This window comes from Bidens hawaiensis, unplaced genomic scaffold (genome assembly GCF_021521415.1).
Source record: "Bidens hawaiensis isolate Kalapana, Puna unplaced genomic scaffold, B.hawaiensis_p1.1 tig00035428_1, whole genome shotgun sequence".
In the NCBI taxonomy this organism is placed as follows: domain Eukaryota; kingdom Viridiplantae; phylum Streptophyta; class Magnoliopsida; order Asterales; family Asteraceae; genus Bidens; species Bidens hawaiensis.
In genome coordinates, this window is record NW_027505367.1 from 144,521 (window position 1) to 171,737 (window position 27,217).

Here is a 27,217-nt window from a genome sequence, read left to right on the forward strand (position 1 = left end):
GGTAGTAATTCGTTATAGTTAATTCGTTATATAAGTGTACTGGTTCGTTATCAGTCTTTGAACAGATTCGTGCCGCGTGGCAAGTTTGTTACAACTAACTAACAACCTGATTTTTTAGTAACTGTAGCTAATTCGTGTTACACTGTCATCACGGATTCCTCATTAATTCGTTATAATGATTCGTAAGTAATTCGCCGTTGATTCGTTATTCTAATTCGTTATTGATTAGTTATAATGATTCGTTAATAATTCATCTTTGATTCGTTATTGTAATTCATCATTGATTCGTTATTCTAATTCGTCATTGATTCGTTATAATGATTCGTCAGTAGTTCATCTTTGATTCGTTATTCTAATTCTTCATTGATTCCTAGGTGCCGATGAAGTGGTTGCGCACAGTGGTGCCCAGATCTAATCGCTACTCCATGCTGTACCAAAACAAACAAGATCATCACTAAATCTGAGTGTTTGGTTTCATGTTAAGGTTAAAGCTGTTATTGTTGGTTGGTTACCTGTTGATCAAGAAAAGTGGCTATATCTGTGGGATGAAGGCCCTCAATATTGAAGGAACATAGAGCAGCACGATGGACCGTCTGTGAAGGGGCCGGTCCATAGATACGAACACCGGGAATCGCGTGAAGGTTTTCATAAAGGTAATTAGCCAGCTCTACCTGTAAATAACAATATTAAATGATGATTTAAGGTAAAATTACACCTAGCAATCATTGCATAAAATTGATTGATTTGGGTAACTTTTGTTTACTAAATGGATTGATTGGGTCCACGTAAACTTTAAAATGGGCCAACACCACCCACCACAATTGTCTTCCGCCATCACAAAAAAAATTAGCGGGTGGACCCATTTTGTTACTATTTCAAAAGCTGACCCGTTTCAACTTGAGCCCATTTTAGTTAAAACCCGTTTTTGCCCGAACTAAACTAGCATTTTCAAACGGGACCCAATTTTTTTCCAAATTACTAAGCAGCCGCTTTTGGTCAAAGCCCGATATGATCTGCACCAAATTAGGATTTTCAAAAGGGACCCTTTTCTTTTTTTCTTCTATAACGACCAAGTTCCAACTCGAGTCCATTTTGGTCAAAACCTGTTTTGACCTGGAGAAAAGATCCAATACAATAATGCCTTAACGTACATTACGTACGCGAATCCATTTTTTCACAAATCGATCCATGCAATCACATTCAAACATCTCAGAATTGTCAGTACATATCCAATCAATCATTGGTTCAAGGAAAAAATAGTTTTGGATTGTCAATCTATCAATTTTTCACTTTTTTCACGAATACCGTTTTTGAGCGTTTACTGAGCGTTTGCTGAACGTTTAAGTGTTGTGAGCGTTTTCTGAGCGTTTCAGGTCTTTGCCTTTGTTTTTTTGTCTTTGAGCGTCTCGCGTACCTACCGTACATTAAGGCATTAGCGTATAGTAACTACACCCTTTGACCTGAACCAAATTCAGATTTTCAAAAAGAACCCATTTTTTTCTAAAAGACCCGTTTCAACCCAAGACCATTTGGTCAACCCTTGTTTTGACCTAAACCCGCTATAAAAAAGACCCTTTTGACCTGAATCGTTGTTTTAGACGATGCTTATGTAGAAAGCCCTTCTTTCTAGTATTTACTTGTGAATTTGATCTTTTTTTACTTTTTTCTTTCTATAGTGGAGATAGTCGCACGTAATGATAGATCACGGCCATATTATTAAAAGCTTGTGGTAAGCAAACATGCTAATTTAAATTAATTTACTAATTTAAATTAATTTATGAAAATGATAATGTGATAATTTATAGTATAATATTACTTATTCAATAAATTTGATTGATTTATACGAGTTGATTTTCTGTTACGATAAATTGATGAAACAATAGCGAGTCCAATACAGTTTTGGCTCGTTAACTGACCCGACCCGACCACCCATTTTTACCAAACTTCGGCAATAATAGTTAAAATAAGTTGAAATTTGAAAACTCAGTTATTTTGATGTATAAAGACAAAGAAGATGAATATCAAAGCAAGAATGGAACATATGAAAATAACCTCATAATCATGAATCTTTTGCATGCCAATTTAAGAAAGATAATCAGTTGTTGTTCCTAAGCCAATAGAATCCCCAATCGCAGGCGTTCCAGCCTTAAATTTGAAACACAACTATGAATTCAAGATGCAAGGATCAAAGTTCAGGTGGGCCCATGTGGATGGTTGATGCAAAAGGCATTTATAATTACTTTGACCTCAAGAGTCAAAGTTTGTAACAAGGTTATAAATATAATAGATCGAGTCGGCCAACCTGGATGGAGGGTCAGCATAAGTAGAATGGTCCAGGAAAATGTCAAAAATCATTTCCCTGCCACCTGTAATATCAACCATAAAACCCCACTCAAACATTATATGATTAGAGTTATGTACTATAAGTGGTTGATGTTTGTTTATATAAAGCTGACTCACCTAAGAATGGAGGCATAGAAGCCAATAGTTCACTCTTTCCATATAAGAAACCAACGCCTGTAGGCCCACACATCTGAAGCATGTTTATCCCTCAATTCATAAGAATCGAATAAGTATATTTTACAAGTGGCCATTTTAAGCCCATTTATTTATGAACATGTCGATTCATGTTATGTTGTATCTCTAACAGACCAAATGGTAAAATAAAATAAATAATAGCTAAAGATATTCGGTATGTTGAAACTCAACCGGTGCATTTTCAATCAAAATCATTTTATTAAATAATTAAATTATTATTGAAATAGTATAACCATGTATGGCACATTAGTTGCATATAAAAAATAAAACTTTAGAAAAAAGTGACCGGGGAAGGGGTGTGCATGAAACCAAAAAAATGAACCAAAATAACCAAACCCTAAAAAAAACTGATTTGGTTTTATATTTTTGTAAAATCCAAATGTTCAGTTCAGTTACGGTTATGCATGTAATAGAGACCAAAAAATTGAACCGAATGTATGAATTTACGTTTTAAATTTTAAATCACAATGATTTAGAGTTTAATAAACAGTGTAATCCAAATATTATAGCCCAAATGCATAATAATCAAGTAACCATCAATTACCAAAAATATTTAGGCCCAAATTCATTATTTTGTGCCACATTTTTTTAGGCCCAAAAATTCAAGTCCAAATGGCAAAACCGTAACCTAACTTAACCCAAACCAAAACCTAGCGGTTTTAGCCTATAACTGACGCAAACCGAACTATGCACAACTATAGCTGGGATCAACCTTTAGTGAAACTAACTCACCTTGTGAGAAGAAGTAACAAGAAAATCAACGCCAAGATTTTGGACATGAACAACCATACGTGGTACACTTTGACAAGCATCCACCCGTATTCTTTCCCTAACATCATATGCCCATTGAGCAATATTCTTAATTGGAAGGACCGAAGCTACATAAAATTTTAAAAACTCATGGCATCTACATCACACAGATAAAAACATTTGCAACCAAAATTGGTCAAAGACGATGCATGTAACTTATGCTTACCAAGCATGTTTGATACATGATGAACCACCACTAGTTTAGTACTTTTGGAAATCAAATCTTGTTGCATTTTGGTACCCGGGACTTCATCTTCTGTTAAACTAACAAACTTCAAAACTGCGCCAGTTTTCTCAGAGAGAATTTGCCATGGAACAATGGCACTATGATGTTCAACAATTGTAACAACTATCTGCAGGTATTGATAATAAATCCGACTATAAGAATATTAACGTTTTTATTCAAGAATATTAAAATAAAAAAACCCACCTCATCACCGGCTTCTAAATTAGAAATTCCCCATGAATAAGCTGCTAGGTTGATAGCTTCAGTAGCATTTCTCGTGAAGACGATTTCACTAGATTCTGGCGCGTTTACAAAAGCCGCGACCTTCTTTCTTGCCATTTCATACTCATCTGTTGCCCGTGCACTAGTGTTTAAATAAAATTATAATACATGATTGTTGATGAGATGGTGAGAGTGAATTGGTGTGTTAAATAGAATACCTTAAGAAATGAATTCCACGATGCACGTTTGAGTTATATGATCTATAATAATTGTTAAGAGCATCTATAACAGCTGATGACTTCTGTGAGGTTGCTGCATTGTCTAAGTAAACGAGGTTTGATCCATTGTTTACCTTTTGCAAGATAAACGTTGATCATAACATGATATTTCATAATATATATCCATAATAACACGACATGTTTAACACAACTAGTGAACCCGAACATGTTTAACTGAACATGTCATTTTCAGAAACGCTAACATGGATATGTTTAATAATCGGGTTACACAACACGACACGTTTAATGCTATTAAAAGGTGATCAGTTTGATAACATGAATGAGACCATATGCTTAACCGATTAAATTTGACCAGTTCAATAACATGATCGGCATAACAAGTTTAACACAATTAGGGGAAAAAGACACAAATAACACGACTAAACAACAGTCACCAAAAGATACAAACCAATCCAATTTAACTACAATATACTAATATATTATGAAGCAACGCCGACATAAATGTGCCATGTCGACCTGTTAACCTATTTAACACAATAAAAATGTGTCTATGCGTATCATAAATGAGGTTAACCGGGTTAAACCGGTTTATAGTTTTGACACAATTGTTCAAACTTAGTCGTTCTTTTGTGGGACTGTTGCCTTTTAGAAAGAATATTATTGTGTGAGTTTTTAGAGTGTGAAGTGTTGTTGTATGTATTATTGGGGGAAATACTACTTGTAGCTCATAAAATGATGTTTGAATAGTATAACAGAGTCCATGATTATGCATCCAATTATGCATCACTCCCTTTGAGTTTGAATCCATCCAATAACTAAAATTTCCAATTGGAATGAATACTAGTGTTAACTAATTACCACCGATAAATAATAATACTTGTAACTGAATTGAATAATGATAATAATAAGATGAAGAAGTAGGTTTAGGTTTAGGAGGTTGTTGCAATTACCTGGTGTAGAATATGAAAGTGGTGTCAGGTAGCGTGGCCTAGAGAGACGGGTGCTGGAACAGAGACAGAAGTTGAGGCTGTTGTTGTTGTTGAATATGAAGAAGAAGATTTAGAAGAAGATGATTTGAAGCGGAGGAGTTTGAGAAGAGATGTTGTTCGATTGGATAAATAATAATTAGGGTTAAGTGGTTGTTTATTATGAGCTGAGGGAGTTTCACGACTACTCCTTCCATGCTAGTCATCATCATCATCTTCGTCCACCTAATGAATTTGCCCCCACCCAAACCTCCTCCTTTCAACTTTTAACTGCTGCTTCAGCATATCAACAACATACACTTCGTTATAAATATCCTTCATTCGTCAACCATTCACTTATTCGTTACATACTTAACGAATCTGCTCAATTCGTTATAACTTACCATTCTAATTCGTTATAACAGTTGCCCGGATGGCCTCCCATTCGTTATGATTTCCACTTCGTCATACCCATAACGAATCATCTTAATTCGTTACATTTAACTTAACAAATTAACTTAACGAATTTCCTTAATTCGTTATCATTACCTTAACGAATTAACTTAATGAAATACTCTAATTCGTTAAAATTTCCATAACGAATTGCCTCCTAATTCGTTAAAATTTCCATAACGAATTTCCTCCTAATTCGTTAAACTTCCTTAACGAATTAGCCTTCCAATTCGTTAAACTTCCTTAACGAATTAGCCTTCTAATTCGTTAAACTTCCTTAATGAATTGCTACAGTAATAACAAATTAAGTTGTTGGATCTGAACTGCTTCGCTGGAAAAACGAAATTCGCCGGAAAAAACTGTTACATCACCGAAAAAGTTCAGATCTGGCCGGAATCTGGAAATTTGAACTTCATCCATGGTGAAATCATCAAAACACCATCATAACTCATGAAATTCTACCCGAACACCCGGATTTTCATCACGATTCCGAATCCATAATCAATTTAACTTAACAATCATTGATTCAACACCAATTAACTTAACCCATAACATGCTCTTCAATGGTGAAATTTTCAATTCACCATAATTAACCACCAAAATCCACAGAAACATGTGAATTTCAATAATAAACACAAATCCATCATCCAATTAACATAACAATCACTAAATTATCATAAACATAATCAAAAGTTATCATGCTCTTCCATGGTGAATCACTCAATACACCATAACTTAACACCAAATTACATTGGAAGTTACATCTTCCATCAATAAACACGAATTCACCAACAAATCCACCAATAACACACTAATTTACTCCATATCTGACCAAACCCGAAGAACACGAAGAACACGAAAAACTCAGATTCATACCTTAATCGAAGCATCGAGAGCAGCCTTCTACTCTGATACCAATTGTAATTCCTTTTCTTGGATCTAGCCGCGTCAATGCACCGTTTAATACAATATGAGCAATACGTTAAATACATAGTTTATTGATAATTAGTGGATAAATTACATTATTGAGAGAATAATAAATTATGGAGAACCTCACACCTCTCATGTGTGTGAACTCCCTTAATTGTGAGCATGGAACCATCTATTTATAGCCCACATGCTCCATTCGTTAAGTTAAGCGTAATTCGTTATGCCTCCATAACGAATTAGACTCCATTCGTCAACATTTCATGACGAATGGTGATAACTTAACGAACCAGCCCTCATTCGTTATGCTTTCATAACGAATGGGCTTATAAGCTTAACGAACTAGCCTAGATCACTAACGAATGGACCTCATTCGCTATACAAACCATAGCGAATGGGTCATTTACAATAAATATTCAATCTAGGCTATGTATATCTTATTCGATTGCTACGGACACCAAAACCATGCACTAACACAACTCAAGCATCAATTCACCGAAGTCATCTTTGAATCATCAAATTTCATCCAAATCCATGAAGAAACCCACAAAACTTTAACGAACTTATGTTAGTGCACGGTTTTAGTTGCCTCGAGTCTTTGTAGTTATCGTTTGTAATTTATTATATTTTAATATAAGTGCATTTAGTAATTTATGCTATTTCGTTAAGGTATAGGCTAATTCGTTAAGAATGTTTAACGAATTGGCCAGTTCGTTATATGTAAAGCCCACTCGTTAAGGATGTTTAACGAATGGACTGTTAGTTCGTTATGTATGTTCCCATTCGTCATGGAATGTTGACGAATGGGGGCATAACGTATCAGAGATTCGTTAAGCTTTCCTTTGAGTCATGCAAGTTAATGAACTGGATCCAATTCATTACGGCATGTGTAACGAATTGGTATCCATCGTCTATATATAGGGTGTTTCATACCCTGATAAGTTAAGTTTTGAGATTAAGGTATCGAACCTCTGTTTCACACCCCCGTCGACGGCGGAAACGCATGGGCGTGATGACGTCATGGATCGTAGTCATTTTTTATATTAAACAAACTCTAAATGGTTTGTTTTAAACAGATAGAGTTTCAACATGCATTGCAACCTTTGTACCAAAGATTACATTGCAATTGTTCCAAAATATTTTACAACCCATAAGTTTTAGATAATACTGAGTTTCACAAATATAGAGTTTTTATAATATAGGCTATAAGATGAAAACTCCCAAAATGCATACTAGTGCGTGTGACTCCTTATGCGTTTCCAATGCTTCAATTACCTGAGAATGCATGTATAAAAACGTCAACAATTGTTGGTGAGTTTCACAGGTTTATATTTTATCTAAAATATGTGCTTCAACGAGTCGACCAACATTGTCTTATGTAGACAAATCCTTAAATAGTTACCATGAGCTCTATGATCAAGACCTAACAGCGTTTCTATGAACGCCCCTCTTGATGTTCTAATGCGAAAACATTGTAACACCCCGGCTAAAGCGGAATACGCCTGAGTGTGACGTAAAGATTGCTCAAAACACATGTGACACTATTAAGTGACAATAATATCATTAATTAATTTAAACATCAAGTACACAAGTTTGTAACAAAAATAGAAGGAAAATACAAGAACAATTAACAGCTTATCCATTTATTAATATAAACTAAGTTCTAGTGTCCTTGTGATGGTAGCAGTCTCTAAATAAGGTACCTGTAGCATATATATAAAATAATGTCAACTAAATGAATAGTTGGTGAGTTCACACAAGTTCTGATATAAGTACATAAAATCTACAATTCCATGAACAAGTGTAAATGAGCAAGTAAGGTCCTTTCCAGTTGGGATTGTGCACCAATGTACTCGGATAATAGCGCAAGTAAGTGTCCTTCCCGTTGGTAACAACCAACGTACTCAGATCGGGGGTCCCTATTCCACTCATAAAATCGAGGTCCTGAGTGCATAGGGGGGCGTATGATCATACTTAATGAGGAAACCATGAGCACGTAATCTTTGAGCAAGTAAGCAAATAAACACACAAGTCCATGTAACGAATTGTAGTTTATAAATAATAAATAAACGAAATTGGTATGTTGATAGGATATAAACGCTACCCCCAAAATGTGTAAAAGCGTTAAAAAAAGGGGGTGTGAGAAACTCACCTCTGAGACTGAAGACAACTTGAAATAATAACCAAAAGCGCCTTTATGGAAATTGAAACGATCGAACCTCACAAACTATAATTAAAAAGGAAATAAAAAATTTAAAGACTAACTATCGGGATTATAAAAGTTAAATAATATTAGTTTTATAAATTATGCATTATTGAAATATCTATTTCATTAACTTATGTAAAATGGGGACTCGGGGATTTTTAATGAGTTTAACAAAAATGAATAAAGTTTATATAAATCATTTGATGTTTATTAGTTGAAGATGATTTGTAGATAAATAATTATAACTTGTTAATATAAGATTAAATATAAATATTAATAACAATTGATGATTAAATGTTTTATTTTATTCTAGTAACATAATTAATTAATTTACTAATTAATTAACTTAAATGTTTTGCATGAATTCTTTTAAAGAAATTATAAATATTAGTTTATGTTGAAATAAGATAAACAATAATTAACTTACTCAATTATTAATTTAAAGATATGAAATATGTTATATCTATTGTAAAATATTTTAAATAAAAGAAATTTTTAAAAATCATCTTATTTGAAAGAAAGTTTATAAGTTTATGATGATCAACAAATCATAAAATTTACATAAATATATAAATTCATGTCTGTTCTTGCAAAATAACTAGGTTTGATCCAATATTTAGAAAAATCAAAGTGTTTATCTTGGATATCCATGATCATAATGATTCTTAAAACAAAAATATAATATTTTTATGATAAAGGTAACATGATCATGAAGAACAAATTATAAACATTTAATATTAAATCAAAACAAAAACTATAAAATGCATTGAATCATAAAACTTACTTGTTAATGCTTTCAATCTTAAGAAAATAGTGGATTGTGGTATGAAAATAATGGAGGATTTATCCTCCTTTTATAGTGAAAATATGGAGTTGTTATGTCTTATGGAATTTATGAAAGTTAATCATATTTAATATAATTAAAAACAAAAATTAAAATGGCTTAAAAGGTTTTCAAAGTTTTTAACTCTTTTAATAAATTTTATTTAATTAAAACATTCATTTCTTTATTTTTATTAGTTAATTAAAAAAATAATATGAAAAAGATGGTAATAATAATAATCCAAAATTTATTATAATAATTTGCATGGGAAAAGTTCATGAATAAATTATCTTGATTATGAATGTTTATAATGAGTATGCAATACTACAAGGGTGGTAAAAAAATATATTTGCATAGAAATGATCACATAAAATACATGAAAAGAAAATTGAGATTAATTAATATTATTATAAAAATATATAGATTTAAGTAGAACAAAACTGAAAATTTAAAATGGGTCCGGGTTTTTGGGTTTGAAAATTAACGAATGTTACAAACATCGAAGTCATCTGTTGGACAAATATCACCCGCTAGACCTCCAATCTAAGTTAGTGCGACTAACCACGGGTGGGGTGTGTTAATACCGAATAGTACTATTCACATTGGCCACGTCTACAATAGTTAATGATCATAGATTCTAGGGGAGTTTTGGTGCTTTATTGTTTCCAACCCATGTAACAAAATGAGATCGCGTTTCTACTCGTTTCCGAACATGTTTTTCTCCATGCATTCCCCCCCAAAAGTTTCAAAACAGTTTATATAAAAAGGGGCCGTGAGACTCACCTGATTTCCAAACGTGTGCTAGATATTATATACTCCAAGTCTCGTCTACAGGTGCCCTATAACGTGCAAGAATAATTTAGGTCTAATGTTTCAATTTCGACACTTAATGGTTTCATGGTTGTATTTCACCCAACTAGTTAAACTTGTTTTATTCGTGTGTCATATTACTAACGTACTTCGACGACCCTTGGTGATAGGTTTCGTGACTCTTTATTTATATAAACTTATTTAAATAGTAAATTATCATTTTCGCCGCATACCACTATGTCGGGTTTCTCATAAAATATAAGTTATACTTATGTTAGATATTTATATATTTTTTGAAATACAGTCTCGTGAAGAGCCTGTTTCGTTATTTTATATTTTTCAAAAATACACATTTACTTTTAACAAGCTCACATTCATAATAATTATTTTGACTAAGCATCCTTTCATAAAATTTTAGTGTCAACTTTTATACAATAACAATGTAATATTATTAACAAATATTTTTATATTAAACACTACAAATACATTTTAAGTTTAAAATTTCCGTTTACATCGTCAAACATATAATAATAGATATCCAAGACTAGCATTTTATTGCTATTTTTATCGAATATTGATTTAATCATATCGAGTAATAATATGCATGTTATCACCTTTTTGAGTTTTAAATGTTCACTTCTTGTGTGTTTGACATGTTCGTGCTTTTATTAGTTTGCTCTTTTCTTTTTTTTTTCTTTTATGTTATTTTTTATATATTTTATTTTAATCATAAGACATTCATGAGTTATCTAATCTACACTTGTTACTTATAATTCCTCCAGTAAACTAAATATTCAAAGTTAAGTATGGTTAGTGTTTTGAGATATGCTTAGGCTACTAAACTAAATATTTAACAATATAATCCATTTTTTTATATATGCAAAATTTAAAGATTGTTTATAACGTGTGTTAGTGTAGTATTTTTACAATATTGTTTTACCAAAACTTGAATAAATAAGTGTTTCACCAAGTTTTTAATAAAACAATATCTCGTTAAGTATGTTTAACACAAAAATTAAGACTAGACTCTAGATATGCTTAACTATTTGGGTGTTTAAGACCATAAGTGATATAAAAGTTAAGTAAAACATAGGTTCAAGAAATGCTTAACTTACAAGTGCAAGGTTTAGAAAGAAATATGGTTAGATGATGTTCTAGGCTTCCAATGTAGCTTTATGCCTCACCAAAGACTCCTAGCATTGTTTGTACCTGTAGTTTTGAAGGTGAAATGTATGATTTTGTTGTGTAAAAGAGCCGAGAGATGAGATAGAGAAGTAAAATGAGTGTGTGTTTGTTTATAAAGCCACATGCTATATATAGAAATTGTTGGGTCAAGATTTGACCAGAACTGATCATAAGGAAGATTGGAATCTTCTCAACCTCCTCAGAATTTGCTAAGTATGGAACCGGGCACACCTAAGACATCCGAGCAGGCTTTTACTTAGCCGGGTACGATATTTTGCCTATCGGGCAAGGTTATCTTCAAGAAGTCTTCTTAAGTGAATATCCGAGCAAGGTTCACTAATTAGTGTATTACCAAGTAAGGTTTACTAGTTAGTATATACCCGGGTAAGGATCACTTTGTCAATCAAGTCTGTTCTTCAAAGCCAAGTATGGTTTGCTTCCGAGTAAGCTTTTGGCTAACCAAGATCATGAAGCCAAGTAATTGGAGGACCGGGCAAGGTATTCATAATAAAATTGGTCCAAGCATACTTGATGAATAATGATATATCTTAAGTATCATCGGGCAAGGTTCAACTCAAGCAAGGAACAGTGCAACCAAGCAGACTTTGCTAATAAGCTATCTCAAGTAAAGAGTTGAAGGGACCATCGAAGAACAATGTTGCTCGTTGGATATCGTCGGGCAAAGTCTGATAATATCAAGAAGATTGAAGTCTACCCGGTGAGTTATTTCCTTTGTGAAATAACTTCTTAATTAAAGTATACCTGGAGAACTGTTCCCAAGCACAATTGAATGTTACCAAGCCTACCCGGAGAAGTTTAATGCTACAGAGCATACCCGGAAGATGTGTTTTTACACTTAGACTATTTCTGATTATGTAATTTGAATATGTATTTACGTTTGCGGTTTCTAAAAGGAATGACAGCTGTCCAATGGTGTCAGGCCTATAAAAGAATATTTAGGGCACACTTAGGATAGCGGCTGAATACGATACATAGTGAGAAAATTTATTGAGTGACGGCCGTTCTTAGAATTGTACGGATAAACCTTCCTTCAAGAAACCCTAAATCGATTACCCTTTTGTATGATATATATTATATGAATGGAAATCTTTTGAGTGAATCTTGTTCGTGTTGGTTACATTTGAATATTGATTAAGCAACCGTATGTTTGTTATTGATTCTGCCTTTAACAAACAGAAATCTTTCTAAATATAGCAACCCGTCATTAACTCCCTTGTTGACACATCTATTTGTGAGTTATGGCATGATTTGAGTAAAGATCCAGCTGAAATCGGGGACCTGACAAGTGGTATCAGAGCTTGATGCTGTTATTTTAGAAAGATTCTTGTTGCTGAATGAAGATTTGAAGAAAGATAACGTAAGCAGATCACTGTTACATTGAAAAGTGATGTTAGCGGCTCTGTTCTTCATTTTTCTTCCAGATCTACAATCATTTGGTGTTTTCTCTTCCTTATTACCTTTAAAGTTTTTATCTTTATTGTAACGATTCCGACGAAACCAGGTATACCCTAACCGATAGACGTTAGTTACGTCATATGTAATGTCGGGTACATGAGTTACCATGGTAATTATACGAGAATACATGGTTCATTGTATTGATTGTACGTGAATATATAATTCACCGTATTGAATATGCGATCAAACGATCGATAGTTATTGAAACCCGAATGAATCGAGGGTTCAATTATAGACGAGATATATGATATTTAGTGATGTTACGAAGTATTAAAGCTTCGGGATAAGTGGATTAAAGCACAGAAAAAGGATTTCGATTTAATAGTACGTCGGTACGTTAAACGAAACCTTTAATACCAATCCGAGCAAGAGACGATCGATCAAGCCGAAAAAGATGCGTAATAACTACTAATATGACATTTTAAGTTAATAAATGTCATGGTTTAATTTTTAAATCGGTTTTATATAAATTTCATTTTTAAGACAAAAAAAACCGTTTTAGCCTCGTTTTAAGCCGACTTAAACATTTAAATGAAAAACGAACTGAACCAGATTATCCAAAACATTATCCGGATATCCGAAATCCAAACATGTGGCCTAGAATGAAGAAGTGGGTCCCACCCCACATCTAAACCGATCGGAATACATAGGGGTGTAAACCCTTTCCATTTCTTTTTTTTACAAACACACTCAACAATCCATGAATCCTCTCCACTTGATGATCAAAAACCGAGAGTTTGTAGCAAGAAAACAAGGTAAGGAATCGAGTTAATCACGTGTTCATCTTCGTTTCTTGAGTTTGTTTGCAAGAAAATGAGGTTTCAAAGATGAAAACCGATTCTTGCGTGATCAAGTGATGTATACGGGTTATACAAGGGATCTTGGTCCAAGAAAGGAGTTAAACGAACCAAAAACGAATTTTTACGGTTTAAATCTTTGTTTTTGAATCATAACCGAAACCATGAAAGAAATGGCTTGATCGTGAGTGTAACTTGCTTGGTATTGTGGTATGTTGTTTGTAGGCTCTGTGTTTAGTGGTAGATAAGGCGGAAAGACGAGTTTGTAGCTTGTAGTGGCGGAAAACGAAAGGTATATTCGGTTTATGTCGGTGTATGTGTTTTTGGACAGATTGTTGGTCGTTTAGAGTTAGGTCATGAAATTTTACAGAGGTGTTAAACACATGAAAATATGGGTTCTGTGAATTTTTGGTAATTTTTGGATAAAGGATGAATATTTGGTGAATTTAATGCTCGGTTTTGGCCAAAATTGGTGAAAAATAGTTAAATATCATGAAAAATTCTGGAAAATTTCAGATAAGCTTTTTATATCATGTATAAGTCACACACAAAATTTGAGTTCAGTTGGAGAAGTCTAAGTAGGCTTTTCGGTTAAACGAGTTCTAGGGTGTTCTAGCTCGGTTTTAGTAAAAATGGCATGTAAAAGATGATTTTGGTTCTGGAAAAATTACAGGGGACTATGTGGATGGCAGGGGACATCCAGGAAAAATTTGGGATTTTTCTAAGATCGTTTGGTATTTACGACATATTTAGTGTTTAAATGGTGTTTAAAAATAGATAAATAAATTTTAAATATAAGAATTAATTCTGAAAATATTTTTATAAAATTCCCCAATGTTAAAAAGTGATTTTTTCAAAATTTCAAGATCCGAGCGTAAACGGATAATTATTTGTGCTAATTATCAAACTTTTAAAGTTAAAACGCGTAAACCGGTGAAGTTCGCTTAAGCGAGCTGACTGGTGTATAAAAACCCTAAAAATGAACTATTTTCATATAAATGAGTTAGACAAGTAAAAATAAATCATCCGAAAATAATTCGGATGATTTGAGTAATTTTAACCTATTTTAACAGTTTCCGGTACGCCAAAGACGGAAACGGGTCCCGAGGCCAATCGGGAGGTCTAAACCGAGCTATAATTTCACATCTTTAATTAAATTATCAGTCAACCACTATTTTCAGGTCGTGTGTGACCAAACTCATTTTTGAAACATAAAAACGGATAACCGTGCTAGGCACGCAAAACGAGAAAAACGACTAATAGTAGTTGTGACCATGGAACTCTAAACGACATCACAATCTGAGTCCGGAGAAGTGTTTCTGGGTTAACCTTGCCCCCAGAACGGGTACAGTGCTGGGTTAACAGTGTCCCCAGATGTACCAGTCGATACGGTTAAAAGATTATATAAACAATAAGTGTATAATAACGATCTTAGGGATCATATTACAGATTGGACGCGTTAATTGATAATGATTGTTGTTACCTGCTTGCATGTGCTAAGGTGAGTTTCACGAGCCCCTTTTTTCTGAATTGTTTTCAAATATTTTCCCGGGGAGGAAGCATGTTTCTATTAAAATGTTTAAGTACATACTGAACGCATGGACTTGCGTGTGTTTATAAATATTTGATTGTACGGGAATCGTACGGAATGGGTACAGGACTGGGTTAACAGTGTCCCCAGATGTCTTTGGAAGTGTTTCCGGGTTAACATTGCCCCCGGAGGGAGTACAGTACTGGGTTAACAGTGTCCCCAGGGGTTCCTAGAAGTGTTTCTGGGTTAACATTGCCCCGGAATGAGTACAGTACTGGGTTAACAGTGTCCCCAGATAATATTATATTATGATATGGATTTATCATGGTTTACTAAAATTGTGAAACTCACCAACTATTCGTAGTTGACTCGTTTTCTCACATGCTTTTCAGGTACAATTTAGATGAAGTGATTGCTTACGTGCTAAGTGCTTGATGTGTGTAAGATTTGTGTGCGGGATGTCAGGATACATTATAACAGATAGAATTATGAATCGTATTGTATGATGTGTGTATCACCTAGACGGTAATGAAAGATGAGATAATGTAATTTTGAAGTATATTAATGCATTCATTTTTCTTTATAAACAATGTGGTTGATATCAGAGGTGTCTGTCGCATCCCGTTTACGTTTCCGCTGCGGTTGCGGGGTGTTACAGAACTTGGTATTAGAGACATTGGTTATAAAAGAATTAGGATGTCTTTAAAAGATACCTAAAATATAACCAGTAGCTCAAGTATTATAGGATCTGAATATCAACTAATAATATATAGTGACGAGAGCTGGATAAACTTGGATGGACAAGTGAGTTATTATGGTCCGGAACATAATAACAGACTTGTCCGCACGAGGGAATTCAGGGGAAGTCACGGGGTACGTTAATAGGTAAAAATGGCAACATATGTGTAAAGTATATAATATTATTTATAAGTGCTAATGTGTATATATATATATGTACATATCTTGTGGGTACATGTATTGAGAAATGGGACTCGGATAAGGAACCGGGGAAGGAAATAATAAAAAGTACCGAGGATGCTGAAATTCCTAGAGCATCGGTTGATGATAAGTCTGTCTTATTGGGCCATAGTTATGATAGTACCAAGTTAGATCTCCCGTTTGACATTAACCAGAAATATCTAGTAACCATCCCTCCCAACTGAAATTGATAAATCCCCTACCCTACCAATACCGGTACCGTATATTCTAATAACCCCAGATGTTCACCTGAACCGTCGACCCTCACGTACGGACGGACCTGTACCTGAACCCATCCTTGTTCCATTAAAATAAAAATAAAATAATAATAATAAAATGGATAATAAATGAGCTGATAAAAATAATATATAGAAATATATATATATATGTATTGCTCACTCTCCAACATATAAGACATACCACCTCCAGATCGAGAATTACTGATTTTAGCAAACCTAGAACGCCTGAGGACATTGGCTGAGCAAGTGATAGAGTTTCCCATAATAGTAATTAATAATATTTGAAGGCAACCCATGTAGCGCGATTACCTTGAACCTTGCAACTCCCTATGTTAACTTTACATCCGTTAGATGCCTATACCCATGTATACTCGAATAGAATGATTACCCATACACAAAGAAGTGTTGGAATCATTATAGCATAGTTGGTTGTTCGTTCGTAGGTGGTATACTGTGTATGCCGGATATACGAATAAACACGGATATTATAACTCCGTGGTAGGTAATCGTTTGGTGCTCACGGTGAGCATGTATCGGTTATGATGACATGCAGAAGGATATTGAAATCATGAATATTAAACATTGATTTTTGTTGAGAAAGATCTATATGTCAGATGGTGACAAGGGTTATGAACCACATTTAGACGTTAACCGACGTCAGGTTAAGCCCATATGTTATTATATTTGTGGGACATATATACTAGATGCCGGTATGTGTAATACATATGATAATATTTGGTGTGTATGTGTATCTGTTGTTATGAATGGGCTGGTAAGTATTGATTACTGCGTACGGGATGAGTACGGCAGATTGACATAAAAAGAGTAACTCCAATGATGGAGATTGATATGATTCAGTTGATTGCTCAAGGATAGCAGATGATAATACCGAATGTTGTATCACAGATCACTGCTAGTGTTGATGCAAATGTGATCGCAGGATTATAGATCGAGCAATCACATGATTATGAATATTTCAATTCTTAGTGGTTTTACTAAGAGTGATAATGTCCCACCGAATGCTATTATGACTACAAGTATTAGTTATAAACTAAACATGAATAGTAGTCGTAATGAATTAGATCCGGTATGAGGGGTATGTTTGTTGGTTGTGTTAAGGAAATTATTAATAGTTGACTGATGGTAAAGGGAGGAATGGATTAGCGAGTGGATAGAAAAGATCGAGATGGTTAAGGATATTGGTAAGAGTCTAGAACATTGTGTAGTGAAGTATGCTACAGATATGTTGGTAGATTATGTTGTATCGTGATGGAACACGATGGTACAAAATAATAGTTAGAAAATTTTTGCTCAGATGATGTGGTCGGAATTTAAAATTCTTGTGCTAGAGCACTTTTATTCGAGTAATTAAGTTCAGAGGTTGGAAACTGAACTATGGAAGATAGAAATGTTGTATGCTGATCACTTAGAAAACGCTAATCGTTTGAAGGAATTGTCATGTCTGGTAACATGGCTAATTACTCCTGAAACTAAGCGAAGTGAGCGCAATATTGTGTACTAACTCCATCGATAAGAAGTATAGTCAATCCTGTAAAATATATAACCTTTGGAAGGGTTGTGTCACCAGTCAGCATTGATATATTTGACTCTATGGGAAGCGGACTGGAAGGACGTTAGGAGAGACTTCGAGTATTAAAGAGGAGAAATGATAAAGGTATAGTGCAAGATAGACTTGTGAATAAGTAGGCATGTCTTACAACCCAGAATTATACTAAGACCAGTTCTGGTTTGAAACATGAACCGCATGAAGGGTCCTTCCCTAAATGTGGAAAATATGGTTATCGGTAGGAAGAAGAATGTCGAGTGATAGTAGGCCACAGGTGTGGTAAAGATGGGCGTAATGCCCCAATTGTAGAACCAATTGAAGCCATGTGAACAGGCAACCCCAACCCATTCGTGTACAACCACTCCGAACCCAACAACTTCAATAACAATCTATCCAAAGAAACCAAATTATGCCAAACAGTTGTACTTGCTATGAATGTGGCAGTACAGAACGTTTCAAAAGAAATTGCCCAAAGTTGAACCAAGGTGTCGTTGGAAGACGAACCTCATGACAAGCATCAACCTCTGATCAAGCAAAGAGCCGTGCTTTTGTGAGTAATTTGAATAAAGCACGTCATGATCCAAAGGTGGTGTTAAGTATGTGGTAGTTTTAAATCAATAGACTTCAGTGATAATTTTTACGGTCGTCGATAGAAGTTAGTTCCCGTTAACCTCCTATCATTTGGAAAGATACCGATTAAGTGAAACTATAGAACCCTATACTGTAGAATCGCTAACGGTAAATCCCTAATGGTTAACTAAATTGTACGAAATTGTCCTATTATTCTGAACGATTAACCTTTCCTTATTGACCTACGACCAGTAAAGCAAAGAAGTTTTGACGTAATAGTTAGCATGGATTGGCTAACTCAACATGAAGCAGAAATCAAATATGAAAAGAAGATGATTAGAAGCTCTCTTTCGGACGATGAAGCGATTAAATACAGAGAAAAGTGTACGGTATTATGTTGCCACTCTAATCTCATCTTGAGATGTTATAATATTTACGACAAGAAGACGTGGTGTATTTAACAAACGTGATTGCCAAAGTATTTAAAAGAAAACATATAGAAGATATCCCGGTGGTACGCAAATTTCCACAAGTTTTCCCAGAAGAACTTCCTGGATTACCGCCAACCCGACATGTCGAATTCAGAATCGATTTAATGTCTCAAGCTGGCCCTGTTGCTAAAGCACCCTACCGACTTGCACCGTCCGAGATGCATAAATTTTCCAATCAGTTACAAGAATTGTTGGATAAGATTTTATACGACCTAGTTAGTCACCATGGGGTGCACCAGTTTTAATTGGGAAATGAAAGACGGAAGTTTTAGGATATGTGTTGATTAGGGAGAATTGAATAAAGTGACGATCAAGAATAGGTATTCACTTCTTCGAAGTAAATGATCTGTTTAACCAACTGCAAAGGGCGATTTATCTTTAGAAAATTGATCTTATATATAGTTATCACCAAATGGAAAATCCAAGAGGAGGACGTTGCAGCAACAGCGTTGCGGACTCGCTACGGCCATTATGAATTCTTATTCATGCCGTTCGGGTTAACAAATGCGCAGGCAGTATTCATGGAACTCATGAATCGAGTCTGTAAACCTTACTTTGACAAATTTGTCATAGCATTCATTGATGATTTTTTGATATATTCGCAACGTAAAGAAGAGCACGAACGACGATTAAGGAAAATTGTGGAAGTGTTAAAGCAAGAAGAGCTATACGCGAAGTTTTCAAAATGTGATTTTGAATAAAGAAGGCATAATCCCTTGGTCATGTTGTAAAGCAACAAAGATTTCACAAAGATCCAAATAAGATAGAAACCATTAAAATTGTGCCAAGCGCCGATTTTAAGTCTCCCCGATGGAGACGATGGTTTTGTCGCGTATTGTGACGCATCGCGTAAAGGGTTAGGATGCATGTTGACGCAGTATATTAAGGTTATAGCCTATGCTTCCCGACAGTTAAAAGTACACGAGTAAAATTACACTACTCACGACGTGAACTGGGAGCGGTTATCTACGCACTTAAAATGTGGAGACATTGCCTCTACGATACGAAGTGCACCATCTTCACCGATCATAAAAGTTTGCAGCACATATTTGATCAGAAGGAACTGAATATGAGGCAACGAAGATGGGTCGAGTTGTTAAGCGATTATGACTGTGACACCCGTTATCACCCTGGTAAGGCTAACGTCGTAGCCGATGCCTTGAGTAAGAAAGATCGGGTTAAGCCATTGCGAGTGCGAGTGCTGGGGATGATAGTCCAGTCGAACCTTCGAACCTGATTCGAGTCGCTCAACGTGAGGCGTTGAAAGAGGAACAATTGGAAAAGAAGGAATCTTACGGCAATGAGGAGAATTTCGAACAGCGCGTGGACTAAATTCTCTACTTCAAAAATCGGGTTAGGATCCCGACCCTCCATGACCTTCGTGAATTAATCATTGACGAAGCGCATAGATCGAAATAATCCATACATCCGGGATCGGATTTGACTATTGATGATACGGATATCTGAAAGGATTTTTATTAATGGTCGAGTTTGAAGAAAGATATGGTTACGTGTGTTGGTGAATATTGAGTTATGCAAGAGATAAGGCTGCACACCGAAAACCCTAGGGAACGCCACAACGACAGAAAATTCGCCAATGATAGTGGGAATAAATTACAATGAATTCTTGCCCAAATTCCTGATGGTGAAATGGTATCTCGTCGTGGAGTGCCATTTTCAATTATCTCAGATCAAAATAGTCATCCTACTTCCATTATTGGAAGGCGGGGAAGGAAGCATCGAGAGCTTGAAGCTTTTTATGGGTGAAGTAATTATCACCAATTTGTTAAATTGAAAATGGGCGTCAATCAAGCCATAAGATTTGAATTGATTCGAGAAACAACCAATCGGATTTATAATATTTAAGACAAGTTGAAAGCAGCGCGTGATTGGCAAAGGGTTTATGCCAACGTTCAAAGGAAACCATTGTCCCTGAATAGAGGTGACAAGGCATTTTAAGGCATCACCTTAGAAAGAGGTGATATGAGGTTTGGCAAAACCGAAAATAGCTTCTTAATAAATTGGACCCCATGAGAACTATCTCCATGGTTGGTCATTTAGTTTATCGATTAAAGTACTCTAGGGGCTAAGTACTATACAGGATATTTTGCCATGTATACGGATTGAAAAGTGCCTAAGCGATGAGGCAACGAAAGTACTAGTAATAGAGGTACTCATAGAAGACATGCTTGATATCATAACTAATTCCATAGAGATAGTAGACGGGAAAACTAAACAGTTTGGACATACCAAGCTTTATTAATTAAGATTAAGCGGAATTCACAGCGAGGACCAGATTTTACTTGGTAACGCGAGGGTGAATTCTGAAGGAAAAACCCCCACCTTTCTCTCGAAGGGAGATAGAGGGCGTGTAAAATTTCGAGGACGAAATTTCTTAACGGGGGGAGAATGTAACGATTCCGACGAAACCAGGTATACCCTAACCGATAGACGTTAGTTACGTCATATGTAATGTCGGGTACATGAGTTACCATGGTAATTATACGAGAATACATGGTTCATTGTATTGATTGTACGTGAATATATAATTCACCGTATTGAATATGCGATCAAACGATCGATAGTTATTGAAACCCGAATGAATCGAGGGTTCAATTATAGACGAGATATATGATATTTAGTGATGTTACGAAGTATTAAAGCTTCGGGATAAGTGGATTAAAGCACAGAAAAAGGATTTCGATTTAATAGTACGTCAGTACATTAAACGAAACCTTTAATACCAAACCGAGCAAGAGACGATCGATCAAGCCGAAAAAGATGCGTAATAACTAATAATATAACGTTTTAAGTTAATAAATGTCATGGTTTAAGTTTTTAAATCGGTTTTATATAAATTTCATTTTTAAGACAAAAAAGACCGTTTTAGCCTCGTTTTAAGCCGACTTAAACATTTAAACGAAAAACGAACTGAACCAGATTATCTAAAACATTATCCGGATATCCGAAATCCAAACATGTGGCCTAGAATGAAGAAGTGGGTCCCACCCCACCCCTCATCTAAACCGATCGGAATACATAGGGGTGTAAACCCTTTCCATTTCTTTTTTTACAAACACACTCAACAATCCATGAATCCTCTCCACTTGATGATCAAAAACCGAGAGTTTGTAGCAAGAAAACAAGGTAAGGAATCGAGTTAATCACGTGTTCATCTTCGTTTCTTGAGTTTGTTTGCAAGAAAATGAGGTTTCAAAGATGAAAACCGATTCTTGCGTGATCAAGTGATGTATACGGGTTATACAAGGGATCTTGGTCCAAGAAAGGAGTTAAACGAACCAAAAACGAATTTTTACGGTTTAAATCTTTGTTTTTGAATCATAACCGAAACCATGAAAGAAATGGCTTGATCGTGAGTGTAACTTGCTTGGTATTGTGGTATGTTGTTTGTAGGCTCTGTGTTTAGTGGTAGATAAGGCGGAAAGACGAGTTTGTAGCTTGTAGTGGCGGAAAACGAAAGGTATATTCGGTTTATGTCGGTGTATGTGTTTTTGGACAGATTGTTGGTCGTTTAGAGTTAGGTCATGAAATTTTACAGAGGTGTTAAACACATGAAAATATGAGTTCTGTGAATATTTGGTAATTTTTGGATAAAGGATGAATATTTGGTGAATTTAATGCTTGGTTTTGGCCAAAAATGGTGAAAAATAGTTAAATATCATGAAAAATTCTGGAAAATTTCAGATAAGCTTTTTATATCATGTATAAGTCACACACAAAATTTGAGTTCAGTTGGAGAAGTCTAAGTAGGCTTTTCGGTTAAACGAGTTCTAGGGTGTTCTAGCTCGGTTTTAGTAAAAATGGCATGTAAAAGAAGATTTTGGTTCTGGAGAAATTACAGGGGACTATGTGGATGGCAGGGGACATCCAGGAAAAATTTGGGATTTTTCTAAGATCGTTTGGTATTTACGACATATTTAGTGTTTAAATAGTGTTTAAAAATAGATAAATAAATTTTAAATATAAGAATTAATTCTGGAAATATTTTTATAAAATTCCCCACTGTTAAAAAGTGATTTTTACAAAATTTCAAGATCCGAGAGTAAACGGATAATTATTTGTGCTAATTATCAAACTTTTAAAGTTAAAACGCGTAAACCGGTGAAGTTCGCTTAAGCGAGCTGACTGGTGTATAAAAACCCTAAAAATGAACTATTTTCATATAAATGAGTTAGACAAGTAAAAATAAATCATCCGAAAATAATTCGGATGATTTGAGTAATTTTAACCTATTTTAACAGTTTCCGGTACGCCAAAGACAGAAACGGGTCCCGAGGCCAATCGGGAGGTCTAAACCGAGCTATAATTTCACATCTTTAATTAAATTATCAGTCAACCACTATTTTCTGTTCGTGTGTGACCAAACTCATTTTTGAAACATAAAAACGGATAACCGTGCTAGGCACGCAAAACGAGAAAAACGACTAATAGTAGTTGTGACCATGGAACTCTAAACGACATCACAATCTGAGTCCGGAGAATTGTTTCTGGGTTAACCTTGCCCCCAGAACGGGTACAGTGCTGGGTTAACAGTGTCCCCAGATGTACCAGTCGATACGGTTAAAAGATTATATAAACAATAAGTGTATAATAACGATCTTAGGGATCATATTACAGATTGGACGCGTTAATTGATAATGATTGTTGTTACCTGCTTGCATGTGCTAAGGTGAGTTTCACGAGCCCCTTTTTCTGAATTGTTTTCAAATATTTTCCCGGGGCGGAAGCACGTTTCTATTAAAATGTTTAAGTACATACTGAACGCATGGACTTGCGTGTGTTTATAAATATTTGATTGTACGGGAATCGTACGGAATGGGTACAGGACTGGGTTAACAGTGTCCCCAGATGTCTTTGGAAGTGTTTCCGGGTTAACATTGCCCCCGGAGGGAGTACAGTACTGGGTTAACAGTGTCCCCAGGGGTTCCTAGAAGTGTTTCCGGGTTAACATTGCCCCCGGAGTGAGTACAGTACTGGGTTAACAGTGTCCCCAGATAATATTATATTATGATATGGATTTATCATGGTTTACTAAAATTGTGAAACTCACCAACTATTCGTAGTTGACTCGTTTTCTCACATGCTTTTCAGGTACAATTTAGATGAAGTGATTGCTTACGTGCTAAGTGCTTGATGTGTGTAAGATTTGTGTGCGGGATGTCAGGATACATTATAACAGATAGAATTATGAATCGTATTGTATGATGTGTGTATCACCTAGACGGTAATGAAAGATGAGATAATGTAATTTTGAAGTATATTAATGCATTCATTTTTCTTTATAAACAATGTGGTTGATATCAGAGGTGTCTGTCGCATTTCGTTTACGTTTCTGCTGCGGTTGCGGGGTGTTACATTTATTTCTAAATCTTGTTCTAACGGCACCAGATAAGTCAGATCTGAACAACTGGTTTTCAGATCTGATAAGTTTTATTAAAACTCTGTTTTCACAATGAAACTGTCTTTAATTTTTTTTTTTAAAAAAAATGTCTGGTTACGAAGAACAAGAAGTGTCTACTAACAAGATTCCTAGATTGTATGGACAGGAAAATTTCACAAAATGGAAAGTCTTGTTTGAAGCAGCCGTTTGCTGTAATGATGTAGACATGTGGAAATCAATTAAGGAAGGTCCACAAGGGGCTGAGGAAGATGGTGCAAATCCAGCTGCAACTGCTGCTGTGAGAGAAAGAATGAGAAAAGTAGATGACAAGGCTTTAGCAATGTTAAAGTTAGGTCTATCTTGGGAGATAATTACCAAGGTTGCACATCATCCCACTACAAAGGAAATTTATGATGAAATACTTGGGATGTTTGAAGGGAACACAGAGCTCAAGAACATCAAGAAACAGAGGCTGAAACAACAATTGGAAAGATTCAAATACAAAGATGGTGAAAGGTTGAAGTCCATTCTTGAGAGGTTCTTAGCAATTGTAAATGACCTAAGAACCACTGATTATGTCATGACTGACTTTGACCTGAATACCAAGTTGTTGACCTCTATGCCTAAGGAATGGTACACTGCTTGCAAATTCATCCTCCAAAAGCCAAATTTCAATGATTTGAAATTGGATAATGTAGTGTGCTTCCTTCAGGCTGCGTTAATTGAGATGATTGAAAATGAGATGATTAAAGAGTAAAGACCTTGTTTCAAATGCTTTAATTGCACCTATGGGAAATCTAACCACAAAGAATCAACAACAAATTCCCATCATTGAAGAACTAGTTGAGCATAGTACTGACACACCCAAATCATTTGTTGGTGGTAGCACTAGTAATCAAGGAAACCAACAAAGGTTCAATGTTCAGTTGATTGATGATATTGATATTGCCTCAATGGCAAGTGGGCAGATACCTCACACTGTTAGTGGAAATTGTCATGGAAGTGAAACACAGGCTTTGTTCTCAATATTTACAGAATCATACAATGCCTTTGTAGCAAAAAAATCTGATTCATACAAGTGTCATCCAGGATGATCTTGAACAGATAGAAGCTGATGACTTGGAGGACATGGACTTGAAATGGCAAGCCACCATGTACGCTCTTAGAAGCAAGAGGTTATACAATAGTACTGGTAGATCACTTTTATCATGGCCTAATGAAAGAATTGGTTTTGATAAGTCAAAAGCCATTTGCTATAACTGCCAACAGCCTGGTCACTTTGCCAGAGAATGCAACATGCCAAGAAATTTTCAGACAAACCAATTCCAAAACCAGTCAAGAAGTCAACAAAACCAATATCAATAAAAACAGTAAAGAAACTACAATCCTAACAATAACAACTTCAACAACTATAGTCCCAACTTCAACAATCATCAAGCTGTGCCACAGAATCAAGGGTTTCAAAGAAAAAACAGCCAAAACCTTCAAACTGTTCCAAACAACCCTGTTCCAAACAACCAAAATTAGATCAGAAATCAAGGAAATGTTGCTATAACAACACAGCATGAGGGTAGTTTTGATTGGAGCAATCATGAAAAAGAAATTGCAGATGATATCAAGAAGGCAAATGTGGCATTCATGGCCATAATTGAGAAAGAAACTGAATCATCATCTAAGGTACACTCTGCTCCTACTGTTGATTTAAATGAAATTATAAATGAATTAAGAACAAAAGTAGGCAAGCTGGAAAGTGAGTGTTTCAAGAAACAAAGTATTATCAATGGGTATGAGGCAAGTGAGATGATTAGTTAAGAAAGGATGAAAAGTTTAGAAGATGATTGTGTGAGTAGTTACAGAGCTCAAAAAAGGTTCACAACTGAAATTGAAGGGTTGAAGAAAATGATCACAGAAGAGAAGGTGCAGAACACAAAACTGAAAGTTGAGAATGAATTCTTGAAAAACTTGGTCTCCACTGGAAACATTTGTGGAATTCTAAGCCAATTAAAGGAAGAAGACAAATACAAAGCAGTACCACCACCATTCAACAACAACTTTATGCCAAAAGTTGAAAAAGAGAAAAGAAATGCATATCTACAACAATTCAAAGATGTTTTCAAGACAAAAAGGAGCTTGTAGGTTTGTATAAAAATGTTGAGGTGAGTGAAGAAGGTGAATTTGTGGTAAAAGAAGAAAAGAAAGAAGACAAGTCAATTGGAGTTCAAGTCTCTGAAGATGACTTTGACTTTGAAGATATGAATATGGATGATTTAAGTGATTTGAGTGATCAGATCACTGATGAAGATAAGAATTGAGGAGTTTGTTCCTTTCTCAATGGATTCTGGTTTGTAAAAAGCAAGACTGAAAGACAAAACATAAGAATTGAGGAGTTTGTTCCTTTCTCAATTAATTATGATAGTCTAAAGACACAAAATACACTTGGAGTTGATCCACCAAGACCAAGTGAAAGATTCAAGAAAGGTGCTAATCATGAGAAATTCAAAGGAAACGTTTGGTGTAAAAGGTGTGATGAATATGGACATAACACTGATTCTTGTGGTGATAGAATCAGCTTCAAACCTTTTCATGTCCTAAATGAAACAAAGTTTGGACAAGACTTTGTGGCTTTGAAGCAGAAGTATGAAGAATATTTGGGAATAGGAAAGGTGTGTGAGAAAGAAGCAATGAAAGAAGATAGCTTGAAACCATCAATAAAAGCCAAGAAACACTTGACTGAACAGACTAAGAGGAGTAAATCACCAATGA

General features: G+C 35.1%; 1 pseudogene; it reads right to left on the reverse strand.

Moving 5' to 3' along the window:
* Positions 1-347: 347 nt before the first annotated feature.
* LOC143612717 (cysteine desulfurase 1, chloroplastic-like) lies at positions 348-5,218 on the reverse strand (annotated as a pseudogene).
* Positions 5,219-27,217: the final 21,999 nt, after the last annotated feature.